The following is an 18509-nucleotide window of genomic DNA, read 5'->3' on the forward strand; positions in this document are numbered from 1 at the left end:
TCCATTTTTCAAAATGTTTTACAGCTTCTATGATGTTCTGATCGCATCCTTGTTACAACACCTATTTTCCAAATATATATACTCCAAAATCGCTACGAAATGAAATGTATTTCTCATCTATATTTAGTACTATTAGCTCTCCCTGATCACAATAATTTTCTAAAATTGTCTGGGCAAATACACGAGAATCGTAGTCGGACAAATTAGTGACAACAATGGTATGTTCTTATGACGTTTGTGATTCAAAATCGCACTTATTATTTACAGTACTCGATCTGAGTCAAGCCGAAATCCACCTGTAATGTATACAGTTAGCAAATCTAGCAATCACAATTGAAGGTTGACGTTCCAATGATGTTTGAAATTCACAGTCCAGTTACGTCAAATAACCTACGACGTAGAGCGTTGCATTTTCTGTTAGAGAGATTTGTTGCATGAAACGATATATTCCGTAAGCTCTTTTGTGTTAGAACTTCCATAAGCGTGAAGCCTGGATTCTGTTTTGGGAATCCAACAATCAAAACAGACAACAAGACCTTGTATTAATGTCCGTCTGATATCCGTTATAAAGTCAAAGATCCCACACTTAGAATCATTTTCTGCTTTCTACTCTTTGGAAATGTTCATTGTTTTAGGTTTAAGTTTGTTGCACATTTTATGTAATGTTTTACACATGCTATTTGAGCATTTCAGTGGTATGTGCTCCTCCTTCATTCTATGTGCTCATCCTCGTTGTGTACCGCTTAAAAACGTTGGTTGTAGAAGCATGTTTCATGGAAAGACAAACACCCTATGCTATACATTCGGCTGTTTTATGTTCATTATGTTTATGTTTTGCATGTATTTATTGCTTTAAAGATATGTTTAAAATCACAATATGCAATATAATGTGACTTTTTTTGGCTGACCGTAATTTTACGAGTATTACAACATAGGAGTTTACTGCAATTAAGTCTAATGAGCTAATGATTGGATTAGATTTTGGTGTTCCTAGTGTTATTAAGGTATTTAAATAATGTAAACACTTTTTTTCAAAAGTACTTTGTTATGGAGTTTTAGCTTACTTTAGATAAACCAGCCATATATCCTTAATGGCAGGAATAATTATATGTCTTGCATCGAAGAGAATTGATATGTAGACTTGTTGCTATCAGTCTAAGAGCATTTATGAGTGTGTGACATTAAAGAACAAAACAGATAAGTCATGTTCATTTTCGTATTTATCAATATCGTTTATGATATATCGTATTCATCAATATCGTTTATAATATATCGTATTCATCAATATCGTTTATAATATATCTTCTATGAAATCAATGTGCATGCCTGTCAGTGCAATCTCTTGGTGATCTGTGCATATTTCTTGGTAGGTATAATGTACACCGAACGGCATTTTCAAGTTTAAAGAATGTTTGTTCTTTACTAATCCTGGCAATTTTTTCTGGCTGTTATCTATCTACATGTAATGTTAAATATCATATCATGCCAAAAGACCATATTTTTTTTACTTCACTTATTCACTATATAAATTGTGTCATTAACATCTGAAATAGCCAATAATTACCTTTCGCATTTCACCTATCTCTATGAATTTTAAATTATTTATTTTGTGATGCTGATCCTAACAGTTAGTTTTTATTATGTCCCAATCACGAATGTAAATGTATATGCAATCGGCACGTTTGCAAAACCAAAATCGTTCTTTGTTCGAGTTGGTATATCCTTTGTGTATCGTTCTTTGTTCGAGTTGGTATATCCTTTGTGTATCTTGAACATCACTGAGATATAAATGCAAATCGCGATCGTTTCCTGGTAAATCTGTACCCGTTTAAAGCTTTTAGACAAACCTCGGAACCTTCATGTGATACTTGTATTTCTGTTTTGTGTCTCCTTTTTTAATTTCTCTTCAAGGTTGAAAAACGATCAAATGGGATTACACTTTTTCCGTTTCTCATATTGGTGATTTAACTATTTTATTGCAATACTATTCGCTCTAAAGAAAGTAGGAAGAAAATTTAATTTTATTATGTTTGTATTTCGATCCCCTTCTTATAGTTTTCCACATTCACAAGTATCTGTTCTCTGATTAGTTTCCCTCACATTTGTTTTTCATCCATTATATTTCGTGTTCAGTGGAATCGAATAGCACATTCTTTACATCTCTCGTACACTTTATATCTCTTTCCTATGTGATCGACGGCCATTTTCTCCCGCATTTGCAACATTTGACATAAATAACTTTACTTGCCTATTTTTTACCGATGAATTTCAGGCCGTTATTGCTGTCGAAAATCACTGACATACATACCGTTTATACGTATTAAGCTATTTATAAGTCACGTAATACGTGCCCCAAATCTCGCAAATGGCGTATACATTACAGCGAACTGAACACCACTAATTGTATCGATCACAATTCTTATGAACGATCTCGCTTTATAATAGTCAGGAGATAAATTTGTGATGAATCTCTATTACATCATTATCCGTTTTTAAAATAAAATTACACATTTTTCCCGTTACGTGTTACTTTGTAGAGGTATGCTGACATCGTCAGGGAAGTTTTTCATTACTCTAACCTTTTGAAAGCAATAGAGAACGTTGGTTAGTATTAAACAAAGTATTTCTATTATTAGATTTTTTTCTTTCATTTCTTCCTTTTTCTTCTTTCGTTGCTTCAATCCAATGCAATAAACTAGAGATTCATGAATTGGAAGAGCCTCGTTACAAATCATTATTATCTCTTTAATTCGCTCATTGAAGAATATAATATAAGGTATGAATTAAGATTCATTTTGTTCACATACAGTTCAGCTTTTGCTTGACACAAAAACGTGTACGCATTTCAATCCCTAAGTTGATTACAAGAGTTGTCAATATAGTAGTTTTTACCCAAAGAGGACTGTATCTGCCTACCTTTAAATGGATGCTAGAAATATGATAAATATCATTTTTTTAAAAATACAATATATCATCTTTATCTGATGATGTTTTATTATTGTATCAACCAATAAAACTCCAATTAGAATTTCGCACGCACTCCATCTGCCATGTGATACAGCATGACTGGCATTCTGAAATAAAGCGATCAGCTTGAAAACAATAGATAAAGTCAAGACAACATCGCAACTTTATCTTGTATCTTACTGCTGCCAATATAAATTACTTATTGTAACAAGCCCAAGTTCTAATAAAGGCCAATGACGAGAAAGGATTTCCACAACCTAGTTCTTAAGTTAATATGAAGACATAAAACGAAAACACATAATGCCAAGTGTAATACAGCTGTTTGACTTGAGGTCGTTATTCACACTTTATTTCCAAGGACATTAAGAAGCGGACGACTTCAATGAAAACATTATGACATCAAAAACAATGTTCCTTCCATCAAACTAAAGACCACATATTAACAGGACTTTGGTATGACATGCCTTTTATCACAAAAAGGCGCCAAAAAGCTGATATAGTGATATACAAAAATAATTGTCGATCTCCTTTCGTGCTCAAAGTTGCTTTGTCTTTTCAAACATGGAAACAACATATCCATATCATCATGAAATATACTTGATACGTGTAACGGATACTCCCTGAAATGGAATTTAACATTCAACGTTAATAAACGTTGTGTAATAGTTTTTAGCCAGAATAGACATACAACATGTGAGACGTTTAGCTGAAAAATAGGAAACTATACTATACCTATTGTAAAAAAAACCCGAACATGTTGGAATTCCTCTTAGCTCCAATGTGAAATTTTTGACAAAAAATAGACACAGCTTGTACTAAAGGAAGAAAATTATTTTATTATTCTCTTTTAAGGACTGGCACAAATGAAGCTATTCTTACACAGGTTTAATAATCCATGCATTTATTTGCTATCAAAGCACCGTGAGAGAAAGGGAAATATTTTGGACACATATTATGACCAATTTATTAATTCGTCTTGGTGTGTTCCTTCATAACATATCAGACGAGGAATTTATTCAACTTCCCGGCTTAGACGAGCCCGAACTACTAAGAAATTGTATAATGTTTGGTTCAGGTTTCCCTGCATCTGTTGTTGTTGTTATAGGGTTTAACGCCATATTTTAGCACAAGATAGGCTATACATGGCTTCCAGTATAAATGGCCGTGAAAAACCCCGGGAAAACCCCAAAAAGAACCACCGACCCACGATAAGCTACTGGCAAGCTTTCTCACATACCCCCACTGGCCGAACCCGAGACTCGAATCCACGCAGACGAAGGTGAGATAGCAATGATTTGTAACGGTAAGCGCTTTAGACCACGCGGCCACTGTGGGCCCCTCCCCGCATCTGTAATACAATGATTAGTTTCTTAATAATAAGATCCATTTTCAAATTATGAAGGTTTAAAAGACATGTAATTGTAGGAAACATGATAGTCGTATATCATTGTATGCTATTTATTGCATAAAATATTCAATATTGACCGCCCTGGTGGCCAAAGTGGTTAGAGCGACCGCTTTGGATGTGCGAGGTCGCGGGTTCGAACCCAGGCCGACTCATACCAAAGACATATAAAAATGGTACAAACGGCTGCCTCGCTGGGCAATCACCATGAAAAGGTTAGGGTTTGGACTGGTCGGCCTGGGTGAAACATGATGCTACATGTCTGCAGCATTGATGCCCCTGTGCTAACCATTGCTATAAACTGCCACACTGCAGACAACGTAGGGATATGACTGAAAAAATGTTAAAGAAATGGTAAAAGTTCACATCACACACACACACACACACACACACACACACACACACACACACAATTACTTACTGTTCAAAATTAATGATGATATGCACACCAATTAATAATTCGGCTTCTCATGAGTACGCCTAACTTTTCAATAAAAGTAATGAGAATGGGAATTCTCAAAGGCATGATGAGCTTCAAAGAGACTTTTATCATATTCTTCTATGTCAATTATGTATAAGTAAGGAATTTTCATATTTCTTTTTCCTATGATTGTACCCATTTTCCTATGTTTGTATCCATTTACTTATATTTGAATCCATTTCCGTAAGTTTGTATCCTTTTACCTAAGTTTGTACCCATTTCCGTGTGTTCGTATCCTTTTCCCTATGATTGTATCCCTTTCTGTATGTTTGTATCCATTTGCCTATGTTTGTATCCATTTCCGTGTGTTCGTATCCTTTTCCCTATGATTGTATCCGTTTCTGTATGTTTGTATCCATTTACCTATGTTGGTATCACTATCTCTGAAAAGAGGAAATAAAGATTGATGAAGGGATGAGGAGTGATATCCAGTTAGTGAATGGCATAAAATGATTATCTTGTTTCTCCACACACGTTCATTGATTGGCCAATCACAACAAGAAAATCAGATGATAGGGACATTATAATGTGTAGGACATGTCGGATTGATTGGCAAAAGAAAACATATTGCAACGCTACTGTGTAAGTGATCCGTGACTCGAAGATGAGGTGACCAGGTCAACTCATGCCTTTTGAGTCTCTCACACAATATATATATATATATGTGTGTGTGTGTGTGTGTGTGTGTGTTTGCAAAGTGTGTGTGTTTGCAAAACTTTATATGGCTGTTTCTACAGAAATTAAACCTTTAAATGTATTATGTTTCAACTAGTTTATTTCAACTTGTTGCGGATCGAGGAAAAAATCGTGGAAAAAATATTCTTTTTGGACCTAGCAATCGTTGGGCCATAACGACAGCTGTTGTTTTATGTAAATGTATGAAGCATACATTATATCCCTGATATTTCATTGTTATAGTAGTATTAAACTGGCTATTAAGCAAATTTAGTTAATTATTTCAAAGAAAGTGTGGCGGCTGCAAATGATAATTTTATTTGTGCGTGACTGTCTTTTTCTAGTCTTCTTGGTTTAAACTGCTTGGTTACAATGTTCTAAGGCGGCGTATCCAGTAAGATTCCTTTTCTTTCCTGGTTTCGGAATTCCATTTGGGGTTGTGAGCAATTGCAACAAGTGTTATATCACTGAAAGCGTGGCCAGGGGAGGAGAAGTATTCTGCGACCGGGTTTCTGTACAGTTTCTTTGTCATTCAATCAGATCTATGAAGGTTGATTCTTTTGATAGCTTTTCAGTTTCTCCTCCATTATGAAGGCTACAAATCTTACATGTGATGACATAAATTGCATTCTCTATTTTGGACGTTTTGTTTGACCATAGTTTTTCTCTAATCCCTATGCTAGAAAATGTCCTGGTCTCTATCATATGTTGCCAGGTTTTGCACCTTTTCTCGCCGGAGGGGCCAAATTGACTAGGGTGGTCTTTATTAGTGATTGGCGTTAGCTTCGCAATGACTTGGCTGTCCTGGAGGTATTTTGGTCTTCAGTAGGCTACTACAGGTTTGTTCGGGATGATTAACTTTAGTACGTCCCTGGATTCCACGACGGGCCAGTGTTTCCTGATGATTTTACCTATTTTGGGGTTGTCTGGATGGTAAGTCAGGATAAATGGTATCCTACCAGTCTTTTCCTTCTTTCCATATTTTTGTAGTCATCGCGGTTTGTTTGTCTATCCCTTTGGGTTGCCTCCGCAATCAGGTCTTTTGTCGTAGCCTCGGTAAATTAAGACTTGTTATCCCCAGTATTAAATCCTATTATTCGTTAGCTTAAAAGTCATTATTTCCTTTTGACAAAGATACCCTATTTTCTGCTACATTTATACAAATGAAATATAAAAGCAAATAATTAAAACACACTACACTTAATGATTCTTTTTGTTTTCTTACATTTTTCTTTCTTTTTCTTCATCTAGCGATTTTTGTCATTAAGGTTACTTTGTAACTTATGATATGCAATGTTTATAGATTGTATAATAATGTTTGGTTGAGAATCATGCACTAGCATTACGTTTAACTTTCCTCCCAACAATTATATCAATGTAAGGACCACATTCTCTGCTTATATTTGACCCAGTCGCCATGGTATGCCCACTAAAAAAGAACAACCCATTAATAATGTCCAACCAAAGTTAATAATATAGTATTTCCATTACCAAAATGGTATATAGTATGTCTACTGATTTATCCATAAATCGAAAGAATACCCCAAAAGTGGAACATTTTTGTGCTTGTAATAAACGGAATAAATCAACATTTCAGTCACAACGATTACATTCTAAGTTCTTATGGGGAGTTTTCTAGAAAACAATGGATCGAATTTTGAGACATTAGGGGAACCTATCATAGATATTCAAAGTGGGGGATCCACATTATCTGAACATTACAATGATATTCTCTTAAAGTTTTCGATTCTTATTCCAAACGATTCGCTACACACAGCAAGCTCAAATACAAACCGTACTTGAGATTACATGTCAAAAGAAGGCAGCTGCTTTTGAAAGGCACGAGGACAAGTTCTAACAAAGATATTCAAGAATTAAACCCCCTGACATGACTGAGCTTTTTATGAACACAGGAGAACACTGTAGACACCGTATACTACCATACATGTCAAGTATAAACAAAATAGATCTCAGGCAATCGCTCGCTGTAAATGTGGCAATCTATTTCACTTGGCGTTGGTGGAGTTCCTTGGCAATGAAATGAACAAGAGCTTATTAAAGCATTAGCAGATGCTGTAAGACTTTTATCATGTACACAACTGACCGGAAGCCAGCTTACGTACGTAAACGTGTCTATCTGGGTATGTAAAAAACAAACATTGCCAGTAGCATGCCGTGTGTCGGTGGTTCTTCCTGGGGCTATCCCCAATTCTTTCTCCACCAGTTATACTGTCGCCATGTGTAGCCTATCATGTGCTGAAAAACGGCGTTAAGCCCACAACAAGAACAACATAAACGTGTAAGCGAGACACGTATGAGGAGATACTAAAAGTCAACTGTTTGAAATATAATCGACTTGTTTGCTATTCTAAATCCATAGACCGTGACGGTCTTGGAGAATACTTGAGAAAAGAGAGGGCGGAGAGCTTATGAGGTCTACCTTTGTCATGTGATATACATTTAAATATCTACTCCTATGTCGGAAAACCAGACATGATATTAGTGCAGATATGTCTTGTATCGTTATTTTATACTGTTCCCAACTCCTCACAGTTTGGTGCTTTTTCTTAAGATTATTTCTATATCCTAGTATAACACGTTCGTTACACTTTGGCATATGGAATCCATATACACGCCCCCTTCTTTTGCAAGGAATATACATTAACAATTTTTAAAAAAATATGCGTGATATATAAAACCACAATAGGCATTCCTCATCATAGTCTTCTAAATTAAATCATATATGTTATGAGATTTTCGCTTATACAACTGTCTTTCTTATTTTGCAGACCGATGGAACACATTTGAACCATATATACAGACCCATGAAGAACGGAGAACCGAATTGTAAGACAGTGTTTGTTTAACTGGCTGTGTAGCCTTGCCGTTACAAAAATAAAATATTTAAATAATTTCTTATAAATCAGAAAAATACAGAATATGCCTGCAAATAGCCCTAATCATTTAGTTATGCTGTATTTCAGTAGGGTATGCATGCAAATACGCTTAACCATATAGTTATGCTGTTATTCCATAGGGTATGCCTGCAAATAGGCTTAACCATTTATCTATGCTGTTATTCCATAGGGTATGCCTGCAAATAGGCCTAACCATTTAGTTATGCTGTTATTCCATAGGGTATGTCTGTAATAGCCTTAACCATTCAATTATGCCATAAATCCGTAGGGATTATAAAACTTGGAGTGAACTCATAGGTTATTTCTGTGCTATACATTTTTCTTTATTGGAGGACGCAAGAAAGAGCAAATGGGCCCTTCTTTGGGTAGCATTTCTGAAAATCATTTGAATTCATCATGTCATACAAAAAGTTGCATCAAAATTCTTTTTATTTCGATGATACCAGTGAACCATTCATGTCGCATAATCGGCTTGATGACTGTGATGTTTAATGAAGTTATACTTTTTCAAGTTCACCAATGACATGCTTCAAGTAAAAAATTATCTGTCAATATAAAGTTAGATTCTATTCAGAATGCTCATATTATGAATGTGTATTAGGATTTTACTATTTATTTGAACATGTTTGACCACTCTGACCGGACCATAATATATTAATATTTGTTTTGGTTTTGTTTCAGCAGAGGCATTACACCTTTTATTAAAAATACATCTTTTGAAGAAAGAGAAAAAAAACAACAATATTTTCCTATTGTTAAAGTACCCTTATCATTTTAATTGAATAAAATTAATTCTAAGGCATGCGTAATTTGTTGGAAACGACCAATACAAACATCATCTATAACTTTCCAATACGGCGTTGTGATATTAGACATTACACCGTTTATCAGACTGGGCAATTATATGTTATTTTACGACATTTAGTACTAGAATTTCTTTTAAACAGATATATCCTTTCTTCCTTTGAAACATTAAAATAGAAATCATGTTAATGTGGAATTACCAAAACCTATAGCAAAGAGTCTTCCATCACATTGTAACAAAGTTACAACTTAAAGATGACAGTTGGTAAAGCTTGTAGAATAAAAATTGTCTCCGATAAAGAAAATGTGAAAAAATGTATCGTTTATTTTATTATTTGTCTTGGAATTTAAGCCAAAATATGATTAATATGCAGTACACAGGAAATATATCGATAGTCTGCAGCAAACATTAAGCATATCGATAATATGCAGCACACAATAAATATATCGATAAGATGCAGCACACACAGTAAATATATCGATACCATGCAGCACACAGTAAGTAATAACATGGTAAGCAGCACACGAGAATAATATCGATATTATGCAGCACATAATAAGCATATCGATAGCGCTCGTTGATACCACGGCTCTACGGGAACGTTGTAGAGGGTGTTTTAATGAACATTCCCAACAAATTACATAAGTATATCAATTATCGACATTTCAATTCTGTCACAAAATTGTATACATTTTAAACAGTACATATACTTTGCAAATACCACATTGAGATTTTTTATATTTATTCTTAAGTGTTACATGATTAAACATAATAGAACATAAATTACTACTGAGACTTCAAGCTTAAGATACTGAAAGTGTTGACGATGCAGTTTCAAATGTTACCACTAGGTTGAAATAGTTATTACACTGTATTAAAACTATGCTGAATGAAATAGGTTTTCCATTGTTTTTCATGTTGAATAGGTTTTCCATTGTTTTTCCGTGTTGAATAGATTTTCCATCGTTTATCCACTGTTTTGAATAAAATAGGCATTTCATAATTTCACCATTATGATGAATGAAATAGTTACTCCGATGTTGTAAAATAATAATAATAATAATAATAATAATAATAATAATAATAATAATAATAATAATAATAATAATAGTAATAATAATAATAATAGTAGTAGTAGTAATAATAATAATAATAATAATAATAATAATAATAATAATAATAATAATAATGTGGACTTAGTACAGTGCCTAATCTTTAGAATCTCCAAGTACTTTACAATATTATTCAACACATGAAAACATATACAAGGAAAATATTACAAAAACAATCACCATGAAATTACAAAACAAAAAACAAAATCATGTTGACAATAAGAAAGGAAATAAACATCATTAAGTTAAGTATGTTTTATCACTGTGTTGAATGAAACAGTTATTCGTTGTTTCAGGCGACATCAATTAATTTTGTTAACAATACACATGTTGCTGTAATTGTAGCCGAAAACTAAATTCAAACACGCTGTATTTTTCACAAAAAATCAAAATACCTTCGCCAGTCAAAATTTTAAAAGATGATTTAGAAGCTTAAACCTATTTATCATGAAAATAAAAAGGGACATATAACCAAGCACATGCGATGGCGTAATGTTATATCAATCATGTTGAATACGGGTATTTAGTTTTAAATTTTGAGAATTTAAATTGGAACAGAACTGAACGTCATGGATTATTTTCACAATGATTTATGTAGAACATTTACCCCTGTATAAATTGATCAATCCGAGTCTGCCTTAATGTCACCCATCTTACACACGATGTTCACTAATAACATTTCTCTTTCTGGATTATTCCGATTACAGCTTGTAAAGAATGCCGTCAATCGCGATTGCTTCCTTTAGAAATAGGCAATTAAAATAGCTTTCACAACTACACATTGGGTGCCCGCCTGAAGGGGTTAGAATCTGTCGACAGGAAGTTTAGTATCGAAAACAAAAAAATTGTGAGGTGATAGGGATACCACCTGTCGATGAATTTGAATTCAGTTTTCAAAAAACATTGGTCAGCGTTCAAACAATCGGAAGAGTTCTAGTGTGAATAGATTCTTCACTATGGTGGGAGAGACGTGGATATATGTGATATTATTAGTGTCATTTGTTTTATACATTCCCTGCGGTCATGAACATATTACTGTATTCCATGGTGAATCTCGGATAGACTGAAATGGGAGATATTATCTGTTCAAATCGCAAGCTGACTGGCCAGCTCTTTCAGGTTGACCTTGAAATAAAGGGTCATCTCAGGTCAAATAGCTGAAGAAATGATAGCTAACAGAGGAGTCGATGAGTGTTATAATTTACTGCAACTTCGGGCATATTTCTGAGATAATATTTTATTGTTTCTGGATAGGTATTTGGACTTTCATTTTTTCAAAATTTTCATGTATATTTATCATGCATTTTATCCAACCCTCATCTACTTTTGATATCATATTTTTTATTTTTCGGCTTTAGGATCGCATACTGTTTGTGTAAACTAAGTTTTCAGCAAAACATTTTCACTATTTGGCATATGTGTAAATACATACAGTATATATTTTCACTATTTCGTTTTTCACACACATACATACAAGTTCAGTCAACAAATAATAAATGCGAAGGTTTTGGGACTGTCGTACAGCAAAATTAAACAAAATGTTTTATGCAAATAAGAAATACAATAGTAGCAGATGAATATTAATGCGTTATTAATGGATAATAGTCCAGTCACAGTTAATACTTTATTAATGTATAGTACTCCACTCATATTAATACGTTAATAATGTATAATACTCCAGTCCATATTAATTCTTTATTAATTACTGACAATATGACTATGTTTGAATTATTTGTCATTTAATTAGCATTAATATTAATTTAGTATCCATTAAGAACAAAGTGTTGACTAATGAACATATTATGAAGAATATGGGTTACAAAAATTAAACAGATTAGGTTTCCTTTTGATCGATAATGAGTACCCCCCATGCTAAAGACTAACAAGTATTGATCATATGTGTACGAAACTGTTGTAGACATTTAAAGGGACATGCTTTAAGGACACACGGTACTCATGGTATGGAAAAATGGGAACCAGCCTGGAAATGGGTGAACCTAAAATAGAGTATATATGGGTTTGGCTGACCAGGATTGGTTAATAATGTTAAGTTATGTTGTAGGAAATAAATCTTTTGAGAGCTTATCCTAGATGTAAGTGAAGAAAATAGATACATTGTTTTACTAATGGAATTTCAGTCCTTCAACAGTATTGAGTTTTGGAACACTCATTACCAAAAATTAGCACCTGTCTCTTTGGCGCGGAATTGAAAGCACATGTTTCAAACACATGCAGGTCCAGAAAAATGCTGCGGCTCATCTCCTTTACTCTACACAGAAGCTGACATCCAGGTTTCATCTATATTGATAAATATAGGTTTGATCATGAGCACTCAAAAAATTTAAGTTATTTAATTTTTAATATCTTGGTGTTTGCATAGGTTTACTATGGGAACTGAATTAGTACCGTGAGTCCTTAAAGATACACCTGTCTTCAGGGATAAAATATGCGACTACCAAAATATTATTTTTTTGTTTTTGTTTTTCTAATTATAAAATGTAGGATACATTGTTTAATTCAACCTATCCATCTGTTGCAATTTAAAGAGATTTTAAAGACTGGCTTTGTTGTTGCTGTTGCTGCTCTTATTGTTGATGATAATTACTTTTAAAAATACCTACTGTTGAAAATGGAAATAATAATAATAATAATAATAATAATAATAATAATAATAATAATGATAATAATAATAATAATAATAATAATAATAATAATAATAATAATAATAATTATAATCGATCCTAGCGAAGTTATAGAGATCACACCTGTCTTTAATCTTGATTCATGTTAAGAAAAGTAGTCAGTTTTCAAAGGATCTCGATCGAGCTTGTGTCAATATAATATATAAAATGAAATTACAAAATTGTCCGTTAAGTGCATTAGTCAATAAGCCATGGCAGCAGACAACTCAAGTGCCAGCAATTGTCATACCTCACCTGGATCTTGTTCAAACTGGTTAAAAAGCTGGAAAGTGTTCTTACACCTTGTGATGTCATCGTATATAGGCATGTCCTAAGTGCTATACCCATACAATACTATAATTAAAATAACTGATCGTTTTGCTGCCTTCATCAAAGCTAACTGTGCCATTTTTCTCCAAACCAAAGTATACAGGGCTCAAGGTAATGTAGGCAGATTTTGCTATCCAAGGGGAATATTTCTATGATAAAATCTCCCCGTATGTTAATGAAGACTTTTACACAACTCAGGTCTCTGCAATATTCTGAATCAAACGGAAACTAATATATATATATATATATGTGTGTGTGTGTGTGTGTGTGTGTGTGTGTGTGTGTGTGTGTATCTTTTAAAGAAATATTATCATGATCAAACTTCAAATCAAATAAAGATATTTGAATGTAATGGCGATGGGGACGACTACGGGATCTGGATTCTGAGGAACAAGAGGAAAAAGCCATCTTTTATTAGCAAACATTGGAAGATTGATGATAATTTTGTAGAAACAAATGCAGATTATAGGAAATACTTTAGGAAATTGAGATTCACTCTTTAATGAGCAAGGAAACAGAGACCATTTTAATAGGAAACTATGGAGCATCAATATCCTATTTACCATAAAATTCAACCCGCACCAGAGGATTAGGGATTAGCTTCATTTTCTGTTTTCTCCGAGGTTACACCAGTCCACTGTGTTTCAAGATGAACTTAGAAGGCAAGGGGACATATATTATCTGAATGGGACATTAGCTGCGTTGTTCAGTCCTATTTCAACAGTTAGTTAAAAAGAGTAACCTTGACAAGTTTCTCTAAAGAAGATTTATAGAAAGGAATCTCTTAGCTGTGTTTTGAGTCCATTAATATGTCCATATTTGTACTAGTGCATTTTGCTTCGAAGTCCGTTTAGGAGACATTCAGCTCTATTTATTTTAAACTTGGGTTTTATTGTTAGCATGTCGTTGGACCTACAATATTTGTACTGTATTAGGAAACAATTAAAAACGAAACGAAACAAGGAAAACCCCAGAGGAAAAATAAAACAAAGAAAAAGTGAATAAAAAAGCAATAAAAAGCCCCAAACAAAGAAACAAATAAGAAACACCAGACCAACCCAAAACAAATAAAGTAATTAAACTATCTGCAAATTTCTCCACTTTCTGTGCTACGTGAATTCTCTGGTCAGAAAAGAAGGGCCAAAATGTTCAACGTTCATCGCAATTTTAGATATTGGCACGAGATGAAAATTAACAAATAATTAAATTTCTCCACTAATTAGTTGAATGAAATGGAACGTTTAAAAATGAATCCCTTGAATCTTAAGGCGAAAGTTTTCATCGTTATTTTAATTTTTTCTGATTTGAAGGATTCTGAAATTGGAGCTGAATATGATGCCTTGGAAAATGTCGATGCTTAATAATCCGATATGGCATTCAAATAGAGATGTTACTTTTACATCCGCACCTCCCCTCCAAATCTCAAAAGAGAATTTTATCAATAAGAAATAAATTTCAGCATCGTTAATAATTTCAGATGTATTAGATATTTTAGAATACGATTGATTTCCGATTGATTGCGTCCGTCAGTTAGTAAATAGATTTTCATAGTGAAAACGTTGGCGTTTTTTTCTTCATTGGAAACAGTCGTTTCTCCTACACTTTTTGTTGCAATACGTGAAAATGTTTGGCTATTGCAATTTTTATGAAGACCAATGTACTTTTGCTTCTAGTCAATCCCTGGGGGCAAACATCCCATATATTTAGAGTGATGGATTGCATCACTATTGTGCATCCGTCATACCCAAGTAATTCATCTTTCGCCAATATTCTGAATTGATAGGGCTAGACCGATACGTGGATTGGATTGGAAACTAAGTAGAGTGAACCGACCAGGTCTGTATCCTAGGGGTAGGCGGTGGCAGGTTGTATCAGAAAATCGACATGCAGTTAATTTCCCCTCGGACACTCCACCTACCAGGCCTCATTATTTGGTATTGAACAAGATAAATAGTTTAACAGTAATAACGAAGATGATGTTTCAATACAATTTTATCGTGTAATTAACTGATATGATCCACGTGAGAGCAATACTGGAATTTTACCTGATATAGGGATGAAATTAAAGCAGTATTAGTCTTTTTATCAGAAGAAAATGAGATTGAAACTACAACCTCTACGAAAATACCGCATACATGTAAATATCTGGGGAGAAAACTTTTGGAAATTACTATCATGTTACCTTTGTAAGGTGTTTGCCGTCACGCATCATGTTCCTACTCGTTTCGAAAGGCACAAAGGAACGTTGTATGCCTGAGTGGTTTGCAATAAAACGAATAATTGAAAACAGGATGTCTTATCATTTCATTAATGTCATAAGTGAATTTTTATGCGCACACATTCACATTTATGTGTAGTATTTTGTTTTGGTAGACAGTAACTTAATACTGTTGAAAGAAGTTGTAGTCAAAGTGAATATCTCACATATGGAAAATAAATGTTTGATTTTCAAACTAAGCTGTCTTTTTGTTTTATAAATAAAGGTAAAACTTATAATTGGCAGGGTACTCATGTGCTTTTTTCATCACTGATATCTATGCATAATTAAGTATAACTCGTAAATTAAACCCACGTCACAGTCACGAAAACTCACAGCTACTACATCATACTATCACTATTTGTAGTCACTGGGACAATCCGTTACTACTCTTGCCGCAACTAATCACTGTCACGAGGGCTATCAGTTACTACACCTTATTATCACTAATCACATTCACGAGGACTATCAGTTACTTCACCTTATTATCACTAATCACAGTCACGAGGACTATCAGTTACTACACCATATTATCAATAATCACAGTCACGAGGACTATCAGTTACTACACCTTATTATCACTAATCACAGTCACGAGAACTATCAGTTACTACACCTTATTATCACTAATCACAGTCACGAGGACTATCAGTTACTACACCATATTATCAATAATCACAGGACTATCAGTTATTACACCTTATTATCAATAATCACAGTCACGAGGACTATCAGTTACTACACCTTATTATCACTAATCACAGGACTATCAGTTATTACACCTTATTATCACTAATTACAGTCACGAGGATTATCAGTTACTACATCTTATTATCACTAATCACAGTCACGAGAACTATCAGTTACTACACCTTATTATCACTAATCACAGTCACGAGGATTATCAGTTACTACACCTTATTATCACTAATCACAGTCACGAGAACTATCAGTTACTACACCTTATTATCACTAATCACAGTCACGAGGACTATCAGTTATTACACCTTATTATCAATAATCACAGTCACGAGGACTATCAGTTACTACACCTTATTATCACTAATCACAGGACTATCAGTTATTACACCTTATTATCACTAATTACAGTCACGAGGATTATCAGTTACTACACCTTATTATCACTAATCACAGTCACGAGGATTATCAGTTACTACACCTTATTATCACTAATCACAGTCACGATGATTATCAGTTACTACACCTTATTATCACTAATCACAGTCACGAGAACTATCAGTTACTACACCTTATTATCACTAATCACAGTCACGAGGTCTATCAGAACTATATCTTGTTATCACAAATCACAGTCACGAGGTCTATCAGAACTACATCTTACTATCACTAATCACAGTCACGAGGTCTATCAGAACTATATCTTGTTATCACTAATCACAGTCACGAGAACTATCAGAACTACACCTTATTATCACTAATCACAGTCACGAGAACTATCAGAACTACATCTTACTATCGCTAATCAAAGTCACGAGAACTATAAGAACTACATCTTGCTATCGCTAATCACAGTCACGAGGACTATCAGTTACTATATCTTACTATCACTGATCACAGTCACGAGGACTATCAGAACTATATCTTACTATCACTAATCACAGTCAAGAGAATTATCAGAACTACATCTTATTATCACAAATCACAGTCAAGAGAATTATCAGAACTACATCTTATTATCACAAATCACAGTCACGAGGTCTATCAGAACTACATCTTATTATCACTAATCACTGCAACTTTTACCAAGATAAACATTGTAAAAAAAACGGTAATACTATCACCCTGTGAATTTTTCGCATATTCTGTCCAAAATGTGTGTAATAATAATAATGATAATAATAATAATAATAATAATAATAATAATAATAATAACGACAATAATAATAACGACATGACAATAATTACACTCAGTACACAAAGATAACAAATGATTTCGTCAGCTTAAGAAAAACCTTTCAAACAACAAAATATTAACACAGCATCAAAGCCGAGAGCAAAAACGAGAACTATTCTAAACTTTTAACGAGAGAGAAAATGTACGGAGTTAACTGATGACAGGAAATAGATGACGAATAAGATCAAAATATGCAAATTACATGTGTATTGTGTATTGAGGTCACGATGTGAAATGCTGATGAAACGGAATCAGGAAACGTTGGTTCATCTAGGAGCTTTCGCATCATAAACACAAAAAATGAATATATATATATATATATATATATATATATATATATATATATATATATATATATATATATATATATATATATATATATATATATATATATATATATATATGTGTGTGTGTGTGTGTGTGTGTGTGTGTGTGTGTGTGTGTGTGTGTGTGTTTCTTTACTATATCTATTTAATAAGCAGTTTATTTATAAACTTTAAGTTTTGTTTTCTTTTCTTAATTTCACTGAAATGCTCCTATACAATTTTCTAAACAGAGATCGCAAAGTTGTGTGCATTAAATGGCAGATTTAAATCGATTAAAGGATCTTTTATTTCATCTTTATTCAATAAACTTGTGGAACCTTTATCTTGGCTACTCCGAAGGTAATAAACTATAATGCTTATTTATAGAATGTTAAGATTGACAAAATAATTGTCATGCAAAATTACAGTTTATGAGAGAGTAACTGATTATTGCATGTACTTGTTGAGTTAGGTTTGTCATAAATATTGGTAGCACCTTATAGAAGTCGTATTAAACAACAACTTCACCCACCGATATAAGATTGATTGATCTCCGTTGCATCACATTGACTACGGGATCAAGGAGGGCGAATGTCGAATTAAATATCCCACGTTTCGTCTGAGTAAGCAGCAGCTG

General features: G+C 33.6%; 2 long non-coding RNA genes across 10 annotated transcripts in view; one reads left to right on the forward strand and one right to left on the reverse strand.

Moving 5' to 3' along the window:
- The window catches only part of LOC149773249 (uncharacterized), a 126519-nt gene that overhangs the window by 99960 nt on the left and 8050 nt on the right, over positions 1-18509 (forward strand). For 2 of the 5 annotated variants that reach the window (XR_016417424.1, XR_016417422.1), the window contains 2 exons: positions 8318-8375; positions 9128-10146. This is a non-coding gene — a long non-coding RNA (uncharacterized LOC149773249). Of the gene's footprint in view, positions 1-8317; positions 10147-18509 lie in introns of those variants that run through there. The other 3 variants (XR_016417423.1, XR_016417419.1, XR_016417421.1) reach the window with 3 other exon arrangements.
- LOC149773250 (uncharacterized) overlaps positions 1-18509 on the reverse strand; it is a 105752-nt gene that overhangs the window by 86800 nt on the left and 443 nt on the right. Inside the window, exon 2 of one of the 5 annotated variants that reach the window (XR_016417428.1) lies at positions 5057-5236. The exons of 3 other annotated variants lie outside the window; for them this stretch is intronic. This is a non-coding gene — a long non-coding RNA (uncharacterized LOC149773250). The remainder of the gene's footprint in view (positions 1-5056; positions 5237-18509) is intronic. One more of the 5 variants, XR_016417426.1, reaches the window with a different exon arrangement.

This window comes from Sinohyriopsis cumingii, unplaced genomic scaffold, assembly GCF_028554795.1.
Source record: "Sinohyriopsis cumingii isolate HCF-2022 unplaced genomic scaffold, ASM2855479v2 utg000741l, whole genome shotgun sequence".
Lineage (NCBI taxonomy): Eukaryota > Metazoa > Mollusca > Bivalvia > Unionida > Unionidae > Sinohyriopsis > Sinohyriopsis cumingii.